A 23893-nucleotide genomic window follows, 5' to 3' on the forward strand; every position below is an offset into this window, starting at 1 on the left:
ATAATATTGTATTTTGTGTAATTTAGGTCATCAAAAATTTAATTTTGCTAATTTTATTTGTAAATTTTTTAATTTGAGTCAAATTGGTTTAATTTCAAATGACTCTAAATCATTAATGAAATATATCTATTGTCGTAAAGGATTCGTTCTGTGTCACTATGTGGTTCTTTGAGTTTTTCAGTGTTACCAATTTCATCTCTAGAATGTTGTAAGTTCTTCATCTTCTTTAATTATCATTTCATCAATAATTATAATGGCCCATTCGAAATTGGATTAAATTAGATTAATTTTGGCTCAAATTCAAAATTTTAAGATTGAAATTATCAAATGAAAACTTGAAAAAGGATGATAGAGACATAGAACACCATTTCTGAGGAGCATAGGTCATGTGCAGATTTTATGTTGAATCTTTATCTATCTTTTCAATCATTTTGACATTAATCACATTTTTCTTTGTCCAAGGATCGATACTACAATCAGGGTGGAAGTTTTTTACCTAAACAAGTACATGGTTTTGATGCAGAATCAGCTCATGGACTGGAAGTGGCAGAGATAGAGTTCTCAAGTGATGAGAATGAGGTGGAGTTAATTAACTACTAGCTCAAACATTCCAAATCATTGAAGAAAATGACCATCTTTTATTCGCCTCATCAAGACCTCTCCAACTTAGTCAAGATTACTAGCGAAAATGAAGAAGCTTTCACCAAGGCTTCCTCTATTGTTGGTGTTTATTTTCTTCCTTGCTGAACTCTTTTGTTTTTTTTTTTCTTGGATATCTTTTATGAAATTGTTTACAATTACCTCTTGGGATATTGATCTATCTTGGTACACAGTTGGAATAAAAATCATACTCATTTGATATCAATATCGATTTATTTTGGTACACATGCATCAACTGGTTTCTTATATGTTTCAGTTAATGAACCAATTCACCACTGATGCATATGGTCCCTTCGGCTGTTGCAAAGTTTATAATTTTATATATTTATTTTTTTTTTCTTTGTTTCTGATGATTTTTAAAAAATTACAATGGTGACACTTGATTTTCAATATATATTACTCGATATTCTCGATATTATTGCATCATGGTCGATACCAATTCGTTTGCTGACGCTACTATTTAAAACATTAGTTATTGTGGGGACATAATTTAAGTTGTCCATGTGGCCTAGGTGGTTGGCTAAGGTGCCACATGGATGGTTCTTGTTTGCCGAGGTATGGTTGGACTGTACCTGTATCCGAGATAATCAGATGAGGACAAGAGTCTTAGATCATGACAAACTCTCTATTTGAATAAGTGACGATTCTTGAGAGTTGATCTTAATTTGAATTTTGGAGTTCAAGATAAGTGTAATCCCTAAAAGGGATAGAGTTAAGAATTAACTATTATATAAAGAAGGCACCCCGTGGATCTAAGATATGCTTTGATTAGCTGATATCTTTGAGAGATAGATTATTAACTTGATCGTCGTAGTGTCCCCAGGTGGACGAGCCGCCGGTCTTGTTGTCTTTTTGTGTGCAGGTGTTGGATTTTTCTATTCTTGCACTAATCTGGTTGTGAGGTCATATTTCAACACCTACAGTTGTGATGAATAATATAACAACTTTCAAGTCATGCCAAATCAATAACTCTAAAATTTGATGTTGCTAAACAAAATTATGACAAATTTTAAAATTTTCATAAATGGAAAAATTGAATTTGGAGATCCAAATGACTGAAATAGCCCAAAAACTGGTCAGGTTACATTAGATGAGTGTGACTTGCTCTTTGAGCTGTTTACAGAAGCCTTGGCAATGGGCCAGGCTGGGCTAGTACAATTTGAAAATTTTAGGCGTAGGCCCAGTCCAAACCTAGCCCATAAGCTTTGACTATTCAACATTTGTAAAGCCCAACTCTACTCATTGCTTACAAATATGGGTTTGGGTCAGGCTTGGCCCATTTGGACTTAATATGAGCTTTTTTATTAAATCGAAAAGTAATTAAAAAAACTTCAAAATTTATAATATATTATTTTTGAAGGAACCCTAACAATTATATTTACATATTTGATAATCAAAAAATTAAAATTGAACTTTATTTATGTAACGTCCCCAAAATAATTACAATGGCCCGACCCAAATGCTAATAACACATGATATAAATAAGGTAATAATCTACCATTCATCAAAGTTCCACTTACAAAGGGTGACACATGCGATACATATTCATAAACAGTTCATCTTGAATCTATAGCATGTGTTACAAGATAGAAATAGAACAGAAAGTTAAACATATATTCAGATGCCCTAGAGGCTTACATCTTTCCAAGTCTCTGCTTGAATAGAACAAAAGAGAGCCTAACTCAATACAATTAATACAAAAATAGAATACAACAAAAGTGAAGCTCTTGCTCCTAGCCCTTTCGGGTTACTGCCTTGGCGGAGTTATCTCACCAACACCTGAAATGGTTTTTCCTAATAGGGTGAACCAAGACCCAATAGAAACAATTTGACACAATCTATAAACTTTAACAAGGTTATAAGTATGATGCAAATGTTCCAATGTTCAATGAATTGAATCATTTGTAACCCTCTTTTCAAAACCATGCCATGACAAGTACTATGTCACAATTTATTTCATATCAATACCTTTCATATCATTACATATCAATGTTTTTCATATCATTTCACATTTCCTCAATTCATAAGTCACATTCATCGTTATTTAAGACAGCCCAACTGAGACTACAACTCAGTGGTTTTCTCATCACACAGCCATTACACATAGACACTTCAATTTGCCATTTTACGAAAATTTCGTCTGAGGGATCGGCGCTCATGTATATGCGCGGTTTTCGGGACTTTCACCCTAGACACTCCGACCAACTTAATTTAATGGAGTCCATCCCCTATCTCCTCCCAAACATGGAGTACATCTCCCCTCTTCTCCCAAACAACATACATATACAAATTATTTAAAACATAGTCATATTCAAGGACAATCAACACAGATTAGTTTTAATTTGCCTAATTCTCATGCAATTTCTACAACAATCATAGCTATCCTCCACCAATAGCCCAATCCAGATATTTCTAAACAAATATTCAATCCTTGGATAGATACTGTATTCAAGTTTTCAAAGATGTGAGGTGATAAATATCTAACTCCGCCATTTATATAAACATCCATCCAATTTCATTTTTTTTCAAAGTCAATTTCATCATTCATACAACATGATAATTTGAAACATTTTAGGGCTAAAGCTCCACTTTCTTAAATATCAACTCAAATGCCAAGAATAAACTATTTTGTTGTCATATAACCTCATTTTCCAATCCCACAACCATTTGTATCCCGTTCACATAGTAACTCCTCTTTTGAGTTTAAGCTCCAAACCCTAAATTTGTCTAAACCACCATAGAACTCCATGTCTCACACATATCACAATATAATCAAGTTAAAATTCATAGAGAGTGATGAAAATCCCTACCTCAAAGAGAGAAGGTGAGCCAAACAAGGATGAAAGTTCAAAGATGCTGACACCAAAGTCTATTCGGATCAAAATGGAGATCTTAAGGTGCTCACTCTTTTTAACAAAGGCGAATGGGTTGAGAACTTGATAGAACTAGATAAAAATCTAGAGAGAATGTAAGTTTAGAGAGAGAGAGAGAGCCTCAGCTTTAGGATTTTGAAAGGAAATAGATCTAAAAAAGTGATGTAAAATGTAATTTTCACGATCTGATATATGCACAGTCTGCTCGAGCGTCAGACACAATAAGTTGTTCCGCTCGAGCGTAGAAACACTCATCCAATAGTTTTTCAGATAACAAGCTAATGCTCAAGCGCAATAAGGGCCGCTCGAGCGTAAGAAATGCCGCTCGTGCGTAGATTATACTCTTCCAGCAATTTTGCAGACCTGCAAAAGTACTGGGAGTTTGCAAAGCCGGCTTGAGCAGAAGAAGTGCCGCTTGAGTAGAAGACCACAAATCTTGGCAACAACGGTTTGAAAACTAAGCAACCAACCTGCTCCAAACACAACCACAATAACCCCAAGGCCAAATTTAAGGAAAAACAAAAGGAACAGAGGATGAACCACAACACTAACCCATGAAACCCGTGTTCAGAGTACAACAAAGATCGGGTCAAAACTGGAATCGCTATAACCTCCCCCTTTAAGGAATTTTTTCCCTAAAATTTCAAATTGATTTCCAAAAACCAAGTTTTAACAAATTTTCCCAATAATTCCAAATCAGTTTCAACATCATCACCCATCCACCAGTCATTCAATTCCCATCACAAGATGAACAATTTCCCAATACTAAAAATACATTTCATATTTCCAAAACATATTCAATGTTTATAATAAATTTGTATTCCCGAAACTTAAACAACATATACAATGTTTTCACAGTTTCATTCACATTAACATAATAAAATCTCATTACATGCTCAAGCATCAACAAATAGATCCGGATATTTCTCACAGACTCCTAATTCACATTCCCAGGTTGCTTCCTTAACCCCGTGATGTTTCCACAAAACCTTAACCAAGGGAATTGTCTCGCCTCGCAAGACTTGGTCTCACCTGTCCAATATCCTCACTGGTCTCTCCTCATACGAGGCATCCTCGTCTATCTCTAAGTCGGTCCAATTCAGCACGTATGATGGATCTGGCTCATACTTTCAAAGCATACTAATGTGAAACACGTCATAAACCCCAAAAAGCTTGGTGGCAAGGCCAAACGATAAGCTACCTCACCGATCCGATCAAGGATCTCAAAAGGCCCAATAAATCGAGGGGACAATTTCTCACTCTTCACAAACCTCATCAAACCCTACCTAGGTGATATTTTCAAGAACACATGGTCTCCCACTTTAAAGGACAATGATCTCCTTCTGCGGTTGGCATAACTTTTCTGGGGACTCTGGGCCGTAACCAGCCTCGTATGAATAAGTGTTACCTTCTTCGTTGTTTCTTGAACCAACTCTGGCCCCAACAAAGGTGCATCTCCTACCTTATCCTAACACACCGGAGATCTACATGGTCAGCCATGCAAGGCCTCAAATGGTCCCGTGCCAATACTCGATTGGAAACTGTTATTATAGGCAAATTCTACTAAGGGCAAGTGACTCTCCCATGACCCCTCAAAGTCAAGAACACAACCTTGAAGCATATCCTCAAGGATTTGAATGGTACGCTCAGACTACCAGCCAGTTTGAGGATGATACGCGGTGCTAAAAGTCAATCTAGTGCCCAAGGCACTCTGCAAGCTCTGCCCCAATTGAGCTATAAAATGTGGATCTTTATCTCAAGGTCACCCCTCCATGCTTCTATCACTCGGTTCACAAGTGTGGGTTGAGTAACTACCGAAAATAAGGCTGCAGACTCAACAGACTCACCACGATGCAAGTCAAACTCCCCAGTGGCACCCAACATTTCCCACTCCCAGATGGCAATACATGCTACACTGCTAGTAGACTTCCTACTCAAAGCATCGGCCACTACATTGGCTTCCCGGGATGATAATGCAACTCAGAGTCATAATCCTCTATAAATTCCATCCACCTCCTCTATCTTAGATTCAAGTCTTTCTGTGTAAACAGATATTTTAGACTCTTATGATCAGGAAACATCTCAAACTTCTCTCCATACTGGTAATTCCTCCAAATCTTCAAGGCAAAGATCACCCTCACTAACTCTAGATCATGAGTAGGGTAGTTCCCCTCATGTTTTTTCAATTGTCACGAGCCATAGGCTACTACCTTCCTCTCTTGCATTAAAACACAACCCAAACCTTCCTGCGAGGCATTATAATACACTGAATAGCCCAAACCCCTCTTCGAAATAATCAGTACTGGGGCAGTGGTAAGTCTAACCTTAAGCTCCTGAAAAGACTTCTCACAAGTCTCATCCCATACAAACTTAACTCCCTTCCTCGTCAGTCTAGTTAATGGTGAGGCTAACCTAAAGAAATCATTCACAAACTGACGGCAATACCCGGCCAACCCCAAGAAAATACGAATCTCAAAAGCATTCTTAGGTTGTGCCCAATCTTGTACTGCCTAAACCTTGGATGAGTCTACAGTCACATGGCCTAAACCTTGGATGAGTCTACAGTCACATGCCCAATCTTCCCCGAATACCACATGGCCTAAGAATTTAACCTCTCTCAGTCAAAATTCACATTTTCCAAACTTAGCATACAACTTATGGGTTCTAAGGAATTCAAGCACTACTCGCAAGTGTCCCTCGTGCTCCTTCTCAAAGGGCGAGTAAATCAGGATGTCATCCACAAAGACGACCACAAAGTGATCTAGGAACTCACGGAAGATTCGGTTCATCAAATCCATAAACACAGCTGGTGCATTGGTCAATCCAAAGGGCATCACTAGGAATTCATAACGGCCATACCGCGTACGGAATGCCGTCTTCGGGATATCCTTCTCCTTCACTCTCAATTGGTGATAACCGGACCTCAAGTCTATCTTAGAGAAACAAGAAGACCCCTTCAATTGATCAAACAGATCATCTATACGAGGCATTGGGTACTTGTTCTTAACAGTTACCCGGTTCAACTTCTGGTAGTCTATATAAAGCTGCAACGCACCATCTTTCTTTCTAGCAAAAAGGGTTGGTGCTCCCTAAGGTGAAATGATAGGGCGAATAAAGCCCTTGTCTAACAACTCCTAGAGTTGAATCTTTAACTCACTCAACTTAGCTGGTGCAAACTGATATGGTGCCATAGAAATTGGTCTCGTGCCAGGCACTAAGTCAATAGAGAACTCGATCTCTCGGTGAGGTGGTAAACTAGTAAGGTCTTCCGAAAAAACATCAGGGTATTCACAAACTACCCTCAGCAACTTGACTAGGATTTCATCACATTCACTACTCAAGAAGTTGGCAAGAAAGCAATTGAGTTCACTCTGCCCACGCGGATCATACACTGGGGATAGGACCCTATCCACTCGGTCCCCCAAGAAATAAAAGCATTCACCGTTCAAGGTACATACAGTAACCCTCTGATGGTAGCAATCTATAATAGCCCGGTAGGATGACAACCAATCCATACCCAATATAACGTCAAAACTAGACATATCAAGCAGTACAAATGCAAAGGGAAGATGGCAACCGACAACCTCTATGTCACAGCCCCGACATTCATGTTTCAAAATAACCTCGCCACCAATAGGTGACTTTACACAAATAGGAGATGCTAACCGAGCCAACTCTAATCCCAAAACTGATGCAAATGTAGATGACATAAAAGAATGGGATGTACTCGTATCAATCAACACATTAGCATCTGAATTGCAAAACAAAAAGGTACCTCTCACTACAGATGGAGCAGGTACAAGATCTAGCATTGTAACAGCATACACACACCCTGAAGGTCTTTGGTCTACCTACTCACCCCTCGGAGCATAAGCCTGTTGCACAGATTGAGCCAAAGAGGCTCCCTGAGTGGCCCTCGAGGCCTGTGCTGATTGTGCTAACTGGTGACTCTGCGTCTGTCTCGAACCAGACACACTAGGTCTTCCTCGAGGCCTGTGCTGACATGTGCCTCGCCTGCTCACACTGATAACAAGTGAGTGGCTGGCCTCTTCCCTGACTCTGGCTCTGAGAATGAGCCGAAGACGATGCTGTTAGCTGCCCTCCTCCCCTTTGTGGGCAAGTTGAAGACTTGTGGCCCAACTGGCCACACTTGTAACAAGTGAACTTTCCTTGACCACCTCTCCCAGAACCTGAACTCAGTACTGGAAAAGTGGACCTCTACTAAGCTCCTTGGGACTGCTGGGGATTAGGACCCATCTGTTTCTTACTATCCCCCTAACTATCCTGACTCATTTTGAAGCCCCTCATCATCTCCTCCTCCGTTTGTAGCATGGTCTTGAGATGAGCCACCGACTCTACGAGTCGTTCATAATCCCTAAACATCAACCCGAAAACTCTGAACAAGAGCTCTGTTCTCAACCACTTCTCAAACTCCAAACAACGGCGCTCCTAAGTCGTCACCATCTCTGGTGCAAACCTAGAAAGGCTAGTGAAAGCAGCCTCAAACTCGGCCACCGGTGTGTTCAACTATTTAAGACGAGAGAACTGGTCCCTCAACTTCTCTCTAACAGTAGAAGGAAAATACTTGTCCTGGAAGGCGTTGACAAAGGCCTCCTAAGTCATCATATTGCACCCACGCACAAACTTCCATCACTAACCTGCATCTCCCTTCAGCTGGAAGGATGCCAAGGTCACTCTCAACTGGTCGTTCTCGATGGCAAGCATCTTGAACATTTTCACTATCTGCTCTAGCCACTCATCGGCTCTTTGGGATCACCCAAAAGCTCATCCAAATTTGACCGAAAGAACTCTCGCTTCAGAAAAGATGACCCTGCTTCGACTGCCTAGGCCTGGACTTGATTCTCAGCCCTGAGAATGTCCATGGATTCCCTCAATGCACAAGCCATTTCGTGGGCTAAGGCACCTATGGCCTGTTGACCTACTGGCTCGGCCACGTCTGCCTAACTGACCCCTTCTTCCTGTGCCAAAATTTCATCCGGTATAGGCATTTCATGCCTTTTAGGCCAACCACGTCTACCACCACAACCACATCCTAACATCCTAATAAAAGTAGCAAAAGAGATTAGCACATTAACAAATGTGGCGTAGCGAACTCACTTGCGTCCTAATACGGTGGACAACAGTAATTCACTCCATGTAAGCACGTATTCACATAAACACATACGAATTTCATTTCCAAATAATGAGAGTTCTGTGGCATTGCCATAATTCCAATCAGAAACAATAGTGATCAAGTGCCTTTCTAACAGGACTCCCAGAAACCCGTAGACTCGATCAACATCCCAGAAATTTAAATTCCATACCCACATAATCACATAAGCATGTTATCACATAGCATTGCAAACATACAAACATCTCTGCCAAGCGAGATAAACCCATTATGGTACTAATCACTTCCCACGTACCTAAAGTATTCAAACTCGGTACGCTCTGATACCAAGTTGTAACGTCCCCAAAATAATTACAATGGCCCGACCCAAATGCTAATAACACATGATATAAATAAGGTAATAATCTTCCATTCATCAGCATTCCACTTACAAAGGGTGACACATGCGATACATATTCATAAATAGTTCATCCTGAATCTATAGTATGTGTTACAAGATAGAAATAAAACATAAAGTTAAACACATATTCAGATGCCCTAGAGGCTTACATCTTTCCAAGTCTCTGCTTGGATACAACAAAAGAGAGTCTAACTCAATACAATTAAGCCCTTGGCTATACAAAAACAAAATACAAGAAAAGTGAAGCTCTTGCTCCAAGCCCCTTCGGGTTACTGCCTTGGCGGAGGCATATCACCAACACCTAAATTTTTTTTTTTCCAATAGTGTGTGCCACAGCCTAGTAGAAACAATCGAACACAATATATAAACTTTAACAAGGTTGTAAGTATGATGCAAATGTTCCAATGTTCAATGAATAGAATCATTTGTAACCCTCTTTTCAAAACCATGCCATGACAAGTACTATGTCACAATTTATTTCAAATCAATACCTTTCATATCATTACATATCAATGCCTTTCATATCATTTCACATTTCCCCAATTCATAAGTCGCATTCATCATTATTTAAGACAACCCAACTAAGACTACAACTCAGTGGTTTTCTCATCACACAACCATTACACATAGACACTTCAATTTGTCATTTTACGAAAATTTTGTCCGCGGGATCGACACCCATGTATATGCGCGATTTTCGGGAGACACTCCAGCCAACTTAATTTAATAGAGTCCATCCCCTATCTTCTCCCAAACATGGAGTACATCTCCTTTCTTCTCCCAAACAACATACATATATAATGTACTTAAAACATAGTCATATTCAACACGAGATTAGTTTCAATTCGCCTAATCCTCATGCAATTTCTACAACAATCATAGTTATCTTCCACTAATAGCCCAATACAGATATTTCTAAACATATATTCAATCCTTGGACAAATACTGTATTCAAGTTTTCAAAGATGTGAGGTGATATATATCTAACTCCACCATTTATATCAACATCCATCCAATTTCATTTTTTTTTTTAATTTAATTTCAGCATTCATACAACATGATCATTTAAAACATTTTAGGGCTAAAACCCTCATTTTCTTAAATATCAACTCAAATGCCAAAAATCAACTATTTTGTTGTCATATAACCTCCTTTTCCAACCCCATAACCATTTATATCCCATTTACATAGTAACTCCTCTTTTAAGTTTAAGCCCCAAACCCTAAATTTGTCTAAACCACCATAGAACCCCTTGTCTCACACACATCACAAAATAATCAAGTTAAAACTCATAAAGTGTAGAAAATCCCTACCTCAAAGAGAGAAGACGAGCCAAATAAGAATAAACCAAAGTCTATTCGGATCAAAATGGAGATCTTGAGGTGCTCAGTCTTTTTAACAAAGGCGAATAGGTTGAGAACTCACTGAACTAGATGAAAATCTAGAGAGAAAGTAAGTTTAGAGAGAGAGTCTCAACTTTAGGGTTTTGAAAGGAAATAGATCTAAAAAAAGTGATAGAAAAAGTCATTTTTGCGATCTGATATACACACAGGCCGCTTGAGCGAAAGACTTGACGCTTGAGCATCAGACATAATAAGTTGTTCCGCTTGAGTGAAGAAATGCCGCTCGAGCGCCAAGAAACAATGAAAGAGATGCTCACTGCTCGAGTGCAAGAAGTGACGCTTGAGCGTAGAAAACACTTATCTAGTAGTTTTGCAGACAACAAGCTAGCGCTCGAGCGCAATAAGGGCCGCTCGAGCGCCCACCTGCTCGAGCGTAGGAAATGCCGCTCGAGCGTAGATTACACTCTTTCAACAATTTTTCAGACTTACAAAAGTACTGAGAGTTTGCAAAGCCCACTCGAGTGCAAGAAGTGCCGCTCGAGCAGAAGACCACAAATCTGGGCAACAAAGGTTTGAAAACTGAGCAACCAACCTGTTCCAAACACGACCATAACAACCCCAAAGCCAAATTTAAGGGAAAACAAAGAGAATAGGGGATGAACCAAAAAACTAACCCATGAAACCGAAGTCTGGAGTACAACAAAGATCGGGTCAAAATTGGAATCGCTATAATTTATTTAATTGAAGTACAAAATTACATTCATAGTGTTACAAAATTGAAAATAAGAACGAGATGGATTGCATCACTACAAGATAAATATATTTTAACTAGGTTGGTAATACAAACTTATCAATCATTTGCAATCATAACCCAAACAAAAAATGTATACATTAGAAATTAATAGAAGAATATAATAATATCAAGAAGAGTAACAAAATTCTTAACGATGACGAAACTCAAATGGGGCATTGACATGGACTTATAAGTCGAGCCCACAAATCAAGCCTTGAAAAGCCCATTGGACTGGGTCATGCGCTAGGCAATGGGCTGATAGGCCGGTCTATACCTGGGTCAGCCCATGGGTCATGGACTTTTGATGAGGCTTAGGTTTATAATCGAACTACTAAATTTAAAACAATTCCAAAATCATTTGTCATAATTATAATTTTATCCTTTGGTCACATATTTTACATCACAAAAAGAATGAAATTTTTTTGTATTGTGGCCTTAGCAAAAAATTAGGAATAATTACAATTTAGTGTAAGTTTTTAAAAATAATGTTAGATCAGTGGTAAATTTTATGAGCATTAATGGTTAAAATCGTAAACCTTTTCATGAATTTGTAATTCTTTTGTAAAAACATTACTCAATTGTATTTTTTCATAAAAAAATCATATGGGTCTGAAACACCACATGGCCTTGTGTTTGTCCACAATTATTTTATTTTATTTTTCTGATTAGTATACAATTCCTACCATTCGACAGGTACATAGCTTGTATGGTGATTTGAGAAGAAACGATAATTAATTGTGGTTTACGCCTTTGATGGAAACCCTTTTATTTATTTATTTATATTGTATTTGTGTGTGTGTTGGGGAGGGGGGGTACATTATAAATACATTTACTTAAAATATGAATTGTCTCCTGTGATTCTAAAAATTATAAATATTCTATTATCATTATTTTTATTTAATAGAATTAATGAAAAAAATAAAATTTCTAATTATTTTTTTATGCAGTAATAAAATTATAATTGAAATATATTTATGATATTATTAAAAATTATTAATTAAATAATGATTTAAAAGTAAAAGATGTCATCTATTATACAATTAGAAATTTGAAAGGGTGAGATGTGATTTCTATAACATTTAGAGGTCGGCAACAAAGGTTGCCGACTTTGTTGGAGGCGTTGGAAATCTTTATACTTGGAGATGCAATTTGCCCGACATTCAACGGTCAGCAACAAGGTTGCTGGGTAAAGAAAAATTCATATTTATGCAAATTTCAAGAGTGTAATTGTCATGCCCCAAATTTTAATTACTTAGAAACATTACCAAAAGTCTTTAATTTAGGTCCATTTTTTTTATTACAAATATCTATTACCCCTGAGTAATAGAATCATAATCACACATGTTCTTTCGCTTAATGAATACAACAATAACAATAATACATGCCAAGCTTCCACTGCAAAGCTACAAATAAATAATTGCAAATATCAATGTACAACAATTCATTTCCTTCACATCTATGATAAAATTACACATGAAAGACACATGGACTTCTTAACTCTCGAATCAATAAATCTAGGTTCTCTTCCTGTAAAAAAAAAAAAAAAAATGAAACAAGGGATGAGCATAATTGCCTAGTAGGAATTGTAAGAATTTTTTTCCAAATATGGCTTAATGTGGCTTATGCATCTCATTAAGTAAGATACATGTACATCAATTAGATAATGACTAATTATTGATGAATGCACCTATATATACAATGTATAGAAGACTAATGTTAATGCATTGAATGTGATGGATTCATTATGAATGAATCTTAGAGATGCATTATGTTTCTATTATGAATATGTAAGATACATTAATCTATCTAATGAATTCATTAATATAGAAGATGCATTATGTATCATGAATGTATAAGATACATTAATCTATTTAATGAAGTTTATTGAATGAATGAATTCTTTGATGGGAAGAATACTAGTATAAATAGTGTAAGGTCCCAAACCACACTTTCCATCAAAAACTCAAGTTGTCACCACAAGAAGGCTCCCATCGCCGAGAGAGAGAGAAGTGGTTTGAAGATCTTAGACAAGCAAAGAACTTAAAGATCAAGGTTTCTCTTTCTTGCAAGAGGATTTCATACTATCATGGATCAAGGTATGTATTTACTTATTTTGTATAGTAAAAATTCATAGAGTTTTCATGTATAGAATTGAATCCTTAATGGTTTTTAGTTTATGTTCCGCAAAGTTTTCTATCAATTGGTATCAGAGCCATGGTTCTCAATTCTGATGCATGAAACGTATAAGTATGAATTTCATTTTATGATGATGTTTGGTGTAACAAGTGCAAAACCTTGATTTACACTTGTTCATTTTTATTTTTATTTTTGGCCAATCTTTTATTCTATTGATATTAAAATCAAAATTGAAAATTATTGAACAAGTGGTAATTAAGATAATGTTTTGTTACACACCTTATGAGTTGAAACATTGTTGATCAACCCAATGGAGGTTCAACACTATGTATGTTTGACCAACCAAGATGATCAGTATAATAAATATAGCAATAAGTTTTTCTGCCCAACGGTGACAAACTTCTCACATGCTTTAGTTAATAAAATAAAATAAGAGACATTTGAGTTTTTCTGCCCAACAGTGATAAACTCGTTACAGTCTTAATGATTATTTTATTTTATTTTATTTTATGTTGTTTATTTTTATTAGTCATTTCATTTACTTTTATGAATTGTTAAAATATATTGTTATTCGGCCCAACGGAAGGATAACTTGATTTCGTATCTAACTAATTATGTTTTATAGTTAGATATGTTTAACTTGTGGTGTTATTTTTATGAGATGTGAAAAGTAGTTTTCTTGATTATATTATGTAATGGATATTATGTGTTTGTAGTATTGAATCCTACTGCCATTAATAGTTACTTATCTGGTATTGAAGCTTTGAGTGGAACTAATTTTAAGAAATGGAAGGAACAAATTGGAATTGTTTTGGGAATTATGGATTTAGACTATGCATACAAGTTCTAAGGAACACATGACTTTATATGATAAATGAGAACGCTCTAATCGCTTAAGTCTAATGATTATGAAAGGCTCAATTACGCCTGCAATTCAAGGAGCAATCTCTATTTCTGAAAGTGCAGTGAGCTATATGAAATCTATTGAAGAACAATTCATTGGAACTTCCAAATCCCTTGCTAGTACTCTCATGATTAAAATGATGACAATGAAATATAATGGTTTAAGTGGTGTTCGTGAACATATCTTAAAGATAAATGACATGGCCTCTCAATTAAAGGGAATGGACATGGAAATTTCTGAAGGTTTTCTTGTTCATTTCATTATGACTTCTCTTTCTGCGCAATTTGGTCCTTTTAAGATCAATTATGATACGCAGAAAGACAAGTGAAAGATGAGTGAGTTAATTGCCATGTGTGTTCAAGAAGAAAAGAGGGTTAAAGCTGAAAAGCCTAATATGGTTCACCTTACCACCTTGGGTCCAACCAAAATGATTTTCAAGAAAGGCAAAAGTAAGAAGAAAAAGAATGCAAATGATGAAACTCACAAGGCTAATGAAGAAAATAAGATTCGATGCCATTTCTGTCGAAAGAAAGGTCACATAAGAAAGGACTGTCCAGGTTTTAAAAGTTGGTTGGACAAGAAAGGTAACACTCAATGCTTTGTTTCTTATGAATCCTTTTTGGTAGATGTTCCACCAAATTCTTGGTGGATTGACACTGGTGCAAGTATTCACATAACAAATTCCATGCAGGGATACTTTACAAGTTGGAAACTAAATAAAGGAGAACGAACCATTACGGTTGGGAATGGAATAAAAGTGGACGCTGAGGCTATTGCCACCTTCCATATAATTTTAGACTCTGGTTTCATTTTAGATTTAGTAAACACAGTTTATGTTCCTGTTTTTACTAGAAACCTAATTTCTGTTTCACAACTTGATTCCTGTGGTTATGAATTTAAGTTTGGAAATAATAGAGTCTCTTTATTCCACAATTCTCATATGATTGGTTCTGGTACTTTATATAGTAATCTTTATTCACTGAATTTAGATTCCACTTTTGCACAATCTCTTTTATCCTTTAATGTAAATGACTTGGTAAATAAAAAGAGAAAGCGAGTGAATGAAAATTCATCCATGTTGCAGCATAAACGCTTGAGCCACATATCATGAGAAAGGATGGAACGTCTTATTAAAGAAAGAATTTTAAGTTCACTTGATTTTTCTGATTTTAGTACTTGTGTGAATTGCATTAAAGGAAAATACACAAAGACAAAGAAAAAGAGTGCTACTAGGACTACTGAATTATTAGACATAATTCATACTGATATATGTAGTCCCTTTACGGTTCCAACTATTTCTAGACATAAATATTTTATTACTTTTATTGATGACTTTTCTACGTATACTTATGTGTATCTTATTTGTGAAAAATCAGAAGCATTGGATATGTTCAAACTCTATAAAGCTGAAGTTGAAAATCAACTTGACAGACGGATTAAAAGTGTAAGATCTGATAGAGGTGGTGAATATTATGGTAGATTCACTGAGTCGGGTCAAAATCCAAGTGCTTTTGCTTTATTTTTGGCTGAGAATGGTATTGTTGATAACTACACAATGCCTGGTACACCTGAGCAAAATGGTGTAACTGAGCAACGAAACCGTACTCTTTTGGACATGATGAAAAGCATGATGAATAACTCTTCTTTGCCAGATTGCTTGTGGGGTGAAGCTTTAAAAACTGTTGTACATGTTCTTAATAGGGTTCCTAGTAAGGATGTACCTGTAACTCCTTATGAGTTGTGGGTTGGTAGGAAACCTAATTTGAATTATTTACATGTATGGGGTTGTCTTCCTGAAGAAAAAATTTTCAACCCACAAATAAAGAAATTAGACCCTAGAACCATAAGTTGTTATTTCATTAGATATCTTGAGAGATCAAAGGGTTTTAGATTTTATTGTCCCACTCATAGCACAAGAATTGTTGAAACTAGAAATACTGTGTTCTTAGAGGATGAAAACATTAATGGGAGTATGAATCTCAAAAATATTTCTTTAGAGGAAAATTGTGTTTTTATGCCTTCCACAATTATCCAAGAAAATGTAGTACTTGAACCTATTGGTACACAAGAGATTTCTCACATTGGAAAAGAAGTTTTCCCAGTTGCAGAACAACCTTTACGTAGATCACAAAGAGAAAAGAAACCAGCCATATCAGATGACTATGAGGTTTACCTAAATGAGTGTGATATAGGCTTGGAGAATGATCCTGTTTCTTATGCCCAAGCTATGAAAAATGGAAATGCAACTCAATGGTTAAATGCCATGAAAGATGAGTTAAAATCCATGAAAGACAACAATGTCTGGGATCTTGTAGAATTGCCTAAAGAAGCCAAAACTGTTGGATTCAAATGGGTTTTTAAAACCAAACGTGATCCTAAAGGCAATGTCGAAAGATACAAGGCCAGATTAGTTGCTAAAGGATACACTCAAAAAGAAGGAGTAGACTATAAGGAAACTTATTCTCCTGTTTCTAATAAAGATTCCTTGAGAATAGTTATGGCCTTAGTAGCTTATTATGATTTAGAGTTACATCAAATGGACGTTAAAACAACTTTTTTGAATGGTGACTTGCATGAGGTGGTCTACATGGACCAACCTGAAGGTTTTCAGGATGAAAGTAAGGAAAATATGGTTTGTAGGCTTAAGAAGTCCATATATGGTTTAAACCAGGCATCTCGACAATGGTATCTTAAATTTCATGAAGTTCTCACTAAATTTGATTTTAAGGATAATGTGGTTGATCAATGTGTCTACCTTAAAATCAGTGGGAGCAATATCTGCATTATAGTTTTGTATGTTGATGATATATTGCTTGCTAGCAATAATTTGGGAATGATACATGAGACAAAGAAATTCCTTACGAGAAATATTGAAATGAAAGATCTTGGTGAAGCCTCTTTTGTCATTGGGATAGAAATTCATCGAGATAGGTCTCGTGGTATTTTAGGATTGTCCCAAAGAGCCTATATCGAAAAAGTTCTTGAAAGGTTCAACATGCAGAACTGTTCAAGTAGTGTTGCCCCTATAGTTAAGGGTGATAAATTTAGTGAATTTCAGTGTCCCAAAAATAATTTAGAAAGGGAACAAATGAAAGAAATTCCTTATGCCTCTGCAATTGGGAGCATTATGTATGCTCAAGTTTGAACACGTCCTGGCATAGCATTTGTAGTTGGTATGCTTGGTCGATACCAAAGCAATCTCGGACTTGATCATTGGAAAGCAGTTAAGAAAGTGTTGTGGTATTTATAAGGCACTAAGGATGACATGCTCACTTATCAAAGAATAGACAACCTTGAAGTGGTTGGTTATTCAGATGCTGATTGTGCTGGATATAAAGACACTCGAAAGTCCACTTCTGGGTACATTTTTATGCTTGCTAATGGACCCATTTCGTGGAAGAGTCATAAGCAGTCTCTGACAGCCTCTTCCACTATGGAGGCAGAGTTCATAGCATGTATTGAAGCCACATGTCATGCAGTATGGCTAAAGAATTTCATATCTAGATTACAACTTGTCGATTCAATTTCGAAGCCCTTACAGATTTACTGTGATGATGATGCTGCTGTGCGGTTCTCCAATAATAACAAACTTCAGGAGGAACAAAGCTTATTGATATCAAGTATCTAGTTGTTAAAGAAAGGGTTCTGAATAAGACTGTTTCCATCTCTCATATTGGTACTACACTCATGTTAGCAGATCCTTTAACAAAAGGTCTCACACCTAAGCTCTTTCAAGAACATGTTGCACGCATGGGCTTAGTAGAAAGTTTATCATGTTTAGACTTGAAATGAGTGTATTATGTTCGTGATAAATGTTATGTTATAATCATCTTCTGTTAGTAATGATTATGTTTGTTGTTTTCATTCTTCATACTTGTGCACAATTTAGAAGAAAACAACGGGACCGTTATAGATGAATTAGCATTAATCACCATTATGTTGCTAATGTCATCTCTGTGCTTAAAGATTCACTTATTCATGTTGATGGAAAATATTAACACTATAACCATTGTACAGTCTTAATCAATGTGTAAATCACTGACTACAATGATTTGGTGCTAATAATTTCATTGAACAGAATCTAATGGTGATGGTGCAATCTTATAGTGGGAGAACGTTGGCCATATTATGATAATCTAGTGATGTAATATAATCATGAAAGCCAAGTGGGAGATTGTAAAAATTTTTCCTAAATATGGCTTAATGTGGCTTATGCATGATTATACTAGATTCATCTCATTAAGAGAGATACATGTACATCAATTAGATAGTGACTAATTATTGATGAATGCACCTATATATACAATGTATAGAAGACTAATGTTAATGCATTGAATGTGATGGATTCATTATGAATGAATCTCAGAGATGCATTCTGTTTCTATTATGAATATGTAAGATACATTAATCTATCTAATGAATTCATTAATATAGAAGATGCATTATGTATCATGAATGTATAAGATACATTAATCTATTTAATGAAGTTCATTGAATGAATGGATTCTTTGATGGGAAGAATACTAGTATAAATAGTGTAAGGTCCCAAACCACACTCTCCATCAAAAACTCAAGTTGTCACCACAAGAAGGCTCCCATTGCCTAGAGAGAGAGAGAGAGAGAGAAGTGGTTTGAAGATCTTAGACAAGTAAAGAACTTAAAGATCAAGGTCTTTCATTCAAGGTTTCTCTTTCTTGCAAGAGGATTTCATACTATCATGGATCAAGGTATGTATTTACTTATTTTGTATAGTAGAAATTCATAGAGTTTTCATATATAGAATTGAATCCTTAATGGTTTTTAGTTTATGTTTCGCAAAGTTTTCTCTCAGGAATCTCATAGCTCTACAACAATAACTAACACACAAATAGAAATGATCATGCATGCAGGGTGATACCATATAGTAGGTGACGTTTTGTAATTTCAAAATATTATATGTAGAGTACCTTTATCTCAAAATGTATTTGAATATTTAAAGAAAACTTTTAGTCATAAAAATTATCCCTCATCATTAGAAAAACCATAAATCCTCTTTGAAAACAAATATGCTTAAGGAGCAATATCATTTTAAATTTATTAACCCAATTCCAAAGTATTCCTTGTTTCATTTCCATTTTTCTTTTTATTATTCACAATTATTATAACCCCATAACCTCAAAGTTTAAGTTCCCTTACACTCCATTTCCACTTGTCTATCCATTATTTGCTATAACTCCATAACGTAAAAATCCAAATCTCCTTTATATTCAAAACAATTCTCCTACAATCAACTCCTACTTGTCTAACAACTACATCACATCAACTTTTGCACTCTCAAATTATAATTCAACACAACACGGGATTAATAAACCCCTTTCAATTTCAATTCTACAATTATTTACAAACAAAACTCATAATCTTCCCTTATAGTTACATACAACCCGGTGAGTTCATTATCACTAATCCCTTATCTAGTTACTATTTCATTATTCATTCTTTTCAAATAATTTCTATATGCATTCCCTTTCCATACCTAAGTACAAATCAAATTGTAATTTCGTAAGTTCATCACAAGTCACACAAGTTATCCCATACTCAACACATTTCTCAACACATTCTACCTTTCACTGAGTTGATACGGCGGGATAGTGGGCACCCAACTCATAACACCTTCCACCTTTTGCCGACTTGATACGGCGGGATAGCGGGCACCCCATTTCATAACACTTTCCACCTTTTGCCGACTATTATATAGAGAGAAGTGAACTCCCAAAAACCATTTTCTCAAAAACCATGTTTTTTCCACATTTACTGACTATCATACGGAAGGAGGTGGACCCCCCAAAACATTTTCAACTTTAAAACCATCCCCATATTTGCCGGATATTATACAGCAGGGAGTGGACAGCCAAAAACATTTTCAAAACCATCCATTTTTCCACTTTTGTCAGCTACAATAGGGCAGGACTTCGTGGACACCCAAAAATTAATTTTCCACATTTACTAACTACAATACGACAAGACTTTGTTGACACCCAAAAATCATTTTTCCACATTCATCCAGCGATAAGCCTAGATGGGGCAATTGGGCACCTTGAATTCAAAACCACCCCCACATTTATCAGCTCTTATACGGACGGATGGGGCACCGAAAGACATTTTCCTCCTTTTCTTTTTGACTCCCTGCGCAGGTACCAATTACAACACAACCCAACACCACTCAACACAACCCAACTCAACTCAACCCAACTCAACACATTTCAACATAACTCAATGCAATTCAACATAAGACAACAAAATTCAACACAACCCAAATTCAACACCATTCAATACAATTCGACATAATTCAATCCAAACTCTTGAACCTCCAAATCATCATTTCATCACAAAGCTCATATCATCCATACCATTAGTAATTTCTTTCCCCCAAGTTTGGTTTGACATAATTTGAAATATCAACATTAAGAGTTCAATCGCAACTTTTACATAAATTTTCAAACTCTTTAAAATTTCAATTAAACTTGTACATGTGTAATTTAACACCTCAAGTTCATGATGCTACTTTCAATTTAAGCAAAACCATCAACCATCTTCATGAGCCAAACTAAGGTTTTTAAGAGAAATTAAAGCTTTTTACAGAATTGCTTTTTATTCCAACTCTTCTATTAATTATACACCTAAATTCCTCCAAAATCATAACCCAACAAGTAAACCCTTCAAACCCTACACCCTTAAATCTCATGATTTGTGACAATATGCTTAAAAATGTAAATTTTGTATTTATATAAAGAAAATACCACAAACCTATCTATAAATGAGAGTATTGAAGGAAAACTAGAAACCCCTACCTCTTGAAGCGAAGAGAAGATAGCCCAAAAATCACCGGTGAGGAAACCACGAACTATTCAGACCAAAAGGAAGCCCTTGATGAGATCTACAATCTTTCTCAAAGGACCAAAGTGAAAAGATTACTCTAGGTGAGTATATCTAAAGATCTAAGTTAAAAAGTTTGAGTTCAGAGAGAGAAAAGAGAAACTCACGATTTAGAGAGAGAAAGGAAGAGGAAAAGTGATATGAACAAGTGTTTGAAGCCTATTTATAGTGGCTAGGTACTAATAGAACAATAGCCCCAAAGTCAAATGAAAAGAACAAGTCAAAAACCCCCCAAAAGTAGGGCCCAAACTGACCCAAAAATCTGAAAATTACACACAGGGATCGACCCTTCAGACAGAGGTGTTGACCCTTCAGGAAGAAAAGCTGAGACACTAATGTGTGCAGAAGACCAGGTGTCGACACCTCCCAGACTGGTGTTGACACTAAATTTTAGCAAGCAAACCCCAGGTTCTGCAATAGATAAGGGTCGACACCTCTTAGACTGGTGTCGAACTCAAAGGCTAACAAGAAAAGGCAAGTGTTGACACCACCAAGATTGGTGTTGACCCCGGAACAAGATTTCTAAGTTCCTAAACAATTTTTCAACGTAAACAAGCATGAACGAAGAATCCCAACAAATTTAAATTGATTTGTACTCCTCCAAAACCAAGGTACAACAACACCAAGATTCCCAAAATAAAATAAAGGATTCAAATACACTTCCCAAAAACTTTAAAGGGTACAAGTGCTATAGTAATTGTAGAGAAATTTTATTTCCACACACCATTTACTCTTTGTATACATCATTTCTTAGTGCACATACTTATAACTTTGTTTACCTTTTGTGTTACTCATTAAATGTTCCAAAAATACCCTAAGACATAATGTATCACACATTAACACGAAAACTTAGCACATTATGTACATACACCACACAAAACATAAACCTACGCCACACCCCTAAACGTAAATTTAAATTGTACCCTACACACATGGCATTTTCTGACACTTTTTGACAATAGTTTGACATTGTTTTACTACTTTTGTTATTCATTTTGTATTGACTGAGGAAGATAAGGAAAATTGTTAGTACTAGTGTCCGAATAAATTTAAAAAATTCAATAATCAACAACCAAATAAAATAATAAATTTCGGTTCTTTATTTTTAAATAACTATAAATTTTCAGCATACAACTATTGAACCATAGAAACTTTTTGTAACTACACTTCTGAATTAAATTTATGTTTTTGAAGCCATATTTTCGAATCATTTATATATTTTTAGTTCTATAGTTTTGAACTATTTATATATTTTCTATAGCGATCCCGATTTTGACCCGACCTTGGTCATATTCCGAATTCGGGATTCATGGTTTGATATTGTTATCCATGTCTTGTTTTCCCTCATGTGTCTTTGGGCTTGAGTATTGGAGTGTTTTGGGCATGTTTGGAACAGGTTGGTTGCTAGTTAATCAAATGGTAGTTGTCTAGAAATTTGCTTCTTCGCTCGAGCGAGGCTTCTTGCGCTCGAGCGAGCCTTGTGAAATTTGCCTCTTTGCTCGAGGTAGGCTTCTTGCGCTTGAGCGAGCTTTGAGAGTTCCCAGTATTTTTCCCAGACCTGCAAAATTTCTGGAAAGGTAATGCTTTTCACTCGAGCGAGGTTTCTTTTGCTTGAGTGACAGTGTGCGTCTGTAAAACTTCTAAAGGTGTGTATTCTGTGCTCGAGCGACGCTTCTTACGCTTGTGCGAGGTCACTTATTGTGTCTGGTCGCTCGAGCAAGCCTCGTGTATATCAATTCGCAGAAGAGCATTTTTACATCACTTTTTGATCTATTTTCACTAAAAAACCCTAAACCAGCTCATTCCCTCTCTAAAAGTCGACTTCTCTTTACAAATACACCTAGATCTAAGGATCTCTACACCCTACATTCTTTGATAAAGAGTTGGAGCATCTCAAGAGCTTCCATTTCATCTGATTAAAGTTTGATTTCGTCATCTGTGAAGTTCCCCCTCTTCTCCTTTGGGCTTCTACTCTTGAGGTAGGGATATTCTACACCCTAATATGGTTTTTAATCTAGATATTTGTTGTTATGTATAATGGTGGAATTTTGGAGGATTTGGGTAAAGTTAGGGTTTTGATTCAAATTGAAAGAGAGGTTCTATGTTGGGTTCTACAAATGAATATGGAGGTTTGAATATGAGGTTACTGTGGGTTAAAATGGTGAAATTTAGCCTTGGAATTGATATTTGGAAAAATGGGGAAATTTTCCCTAATATGAGTTGAATAATTATTTTGTATAAATAATGAAATTGATATGGAAAATGTGAAATTGGGAAGATGTATGAATGAATGGTGTAGTTGGATTGGTTAAATCACTCACCTATGAAAATTTGATAAAATATCTGTTATATAGATTGTATATCTATTTTGGGCTATCAGTGGAGGATAACTATGATTGTTGAAGAAATTACATGAGAATTAGGTGAATTGAAACTAATCATTTAAATTTTGTCATTGAATATGATGGTATGATTAAATCATTGAATATGTGTTGTGGATAGTCATTGTATATGATGATGTTTTGGATACATTGTATATGTATAATTGTTTGGGAGGAGAAATGAGATGTACTCCTTGTTTTGAGAGGAGATAGTGGATGGACTCCATTAAAAATTAAGTTGGCCGGAGTGTCTAGGGTGAAAGTCTCGAAACCTTATGTATACATGGGTGCCAATCCTGTGGATGAAATTTTTGTAAAATGACAAGATTAAAGTGTTTATATGTTTGTTATGTTGATTGA

Source organism: Camellia sinensis, chromosome 7 (assembly GCF_055761805.1).
Source record: "Camellia sinensis isolate YWXY chromosome 7, ASM5576180v1, whole genome shotgun sequence".
Lineage (NCBI taxonomy): Eukaryota > Viridiplantae > Streptophyta > Magnoliopsida > Ericales > Theaceae > Camellia > Camellia sinensis.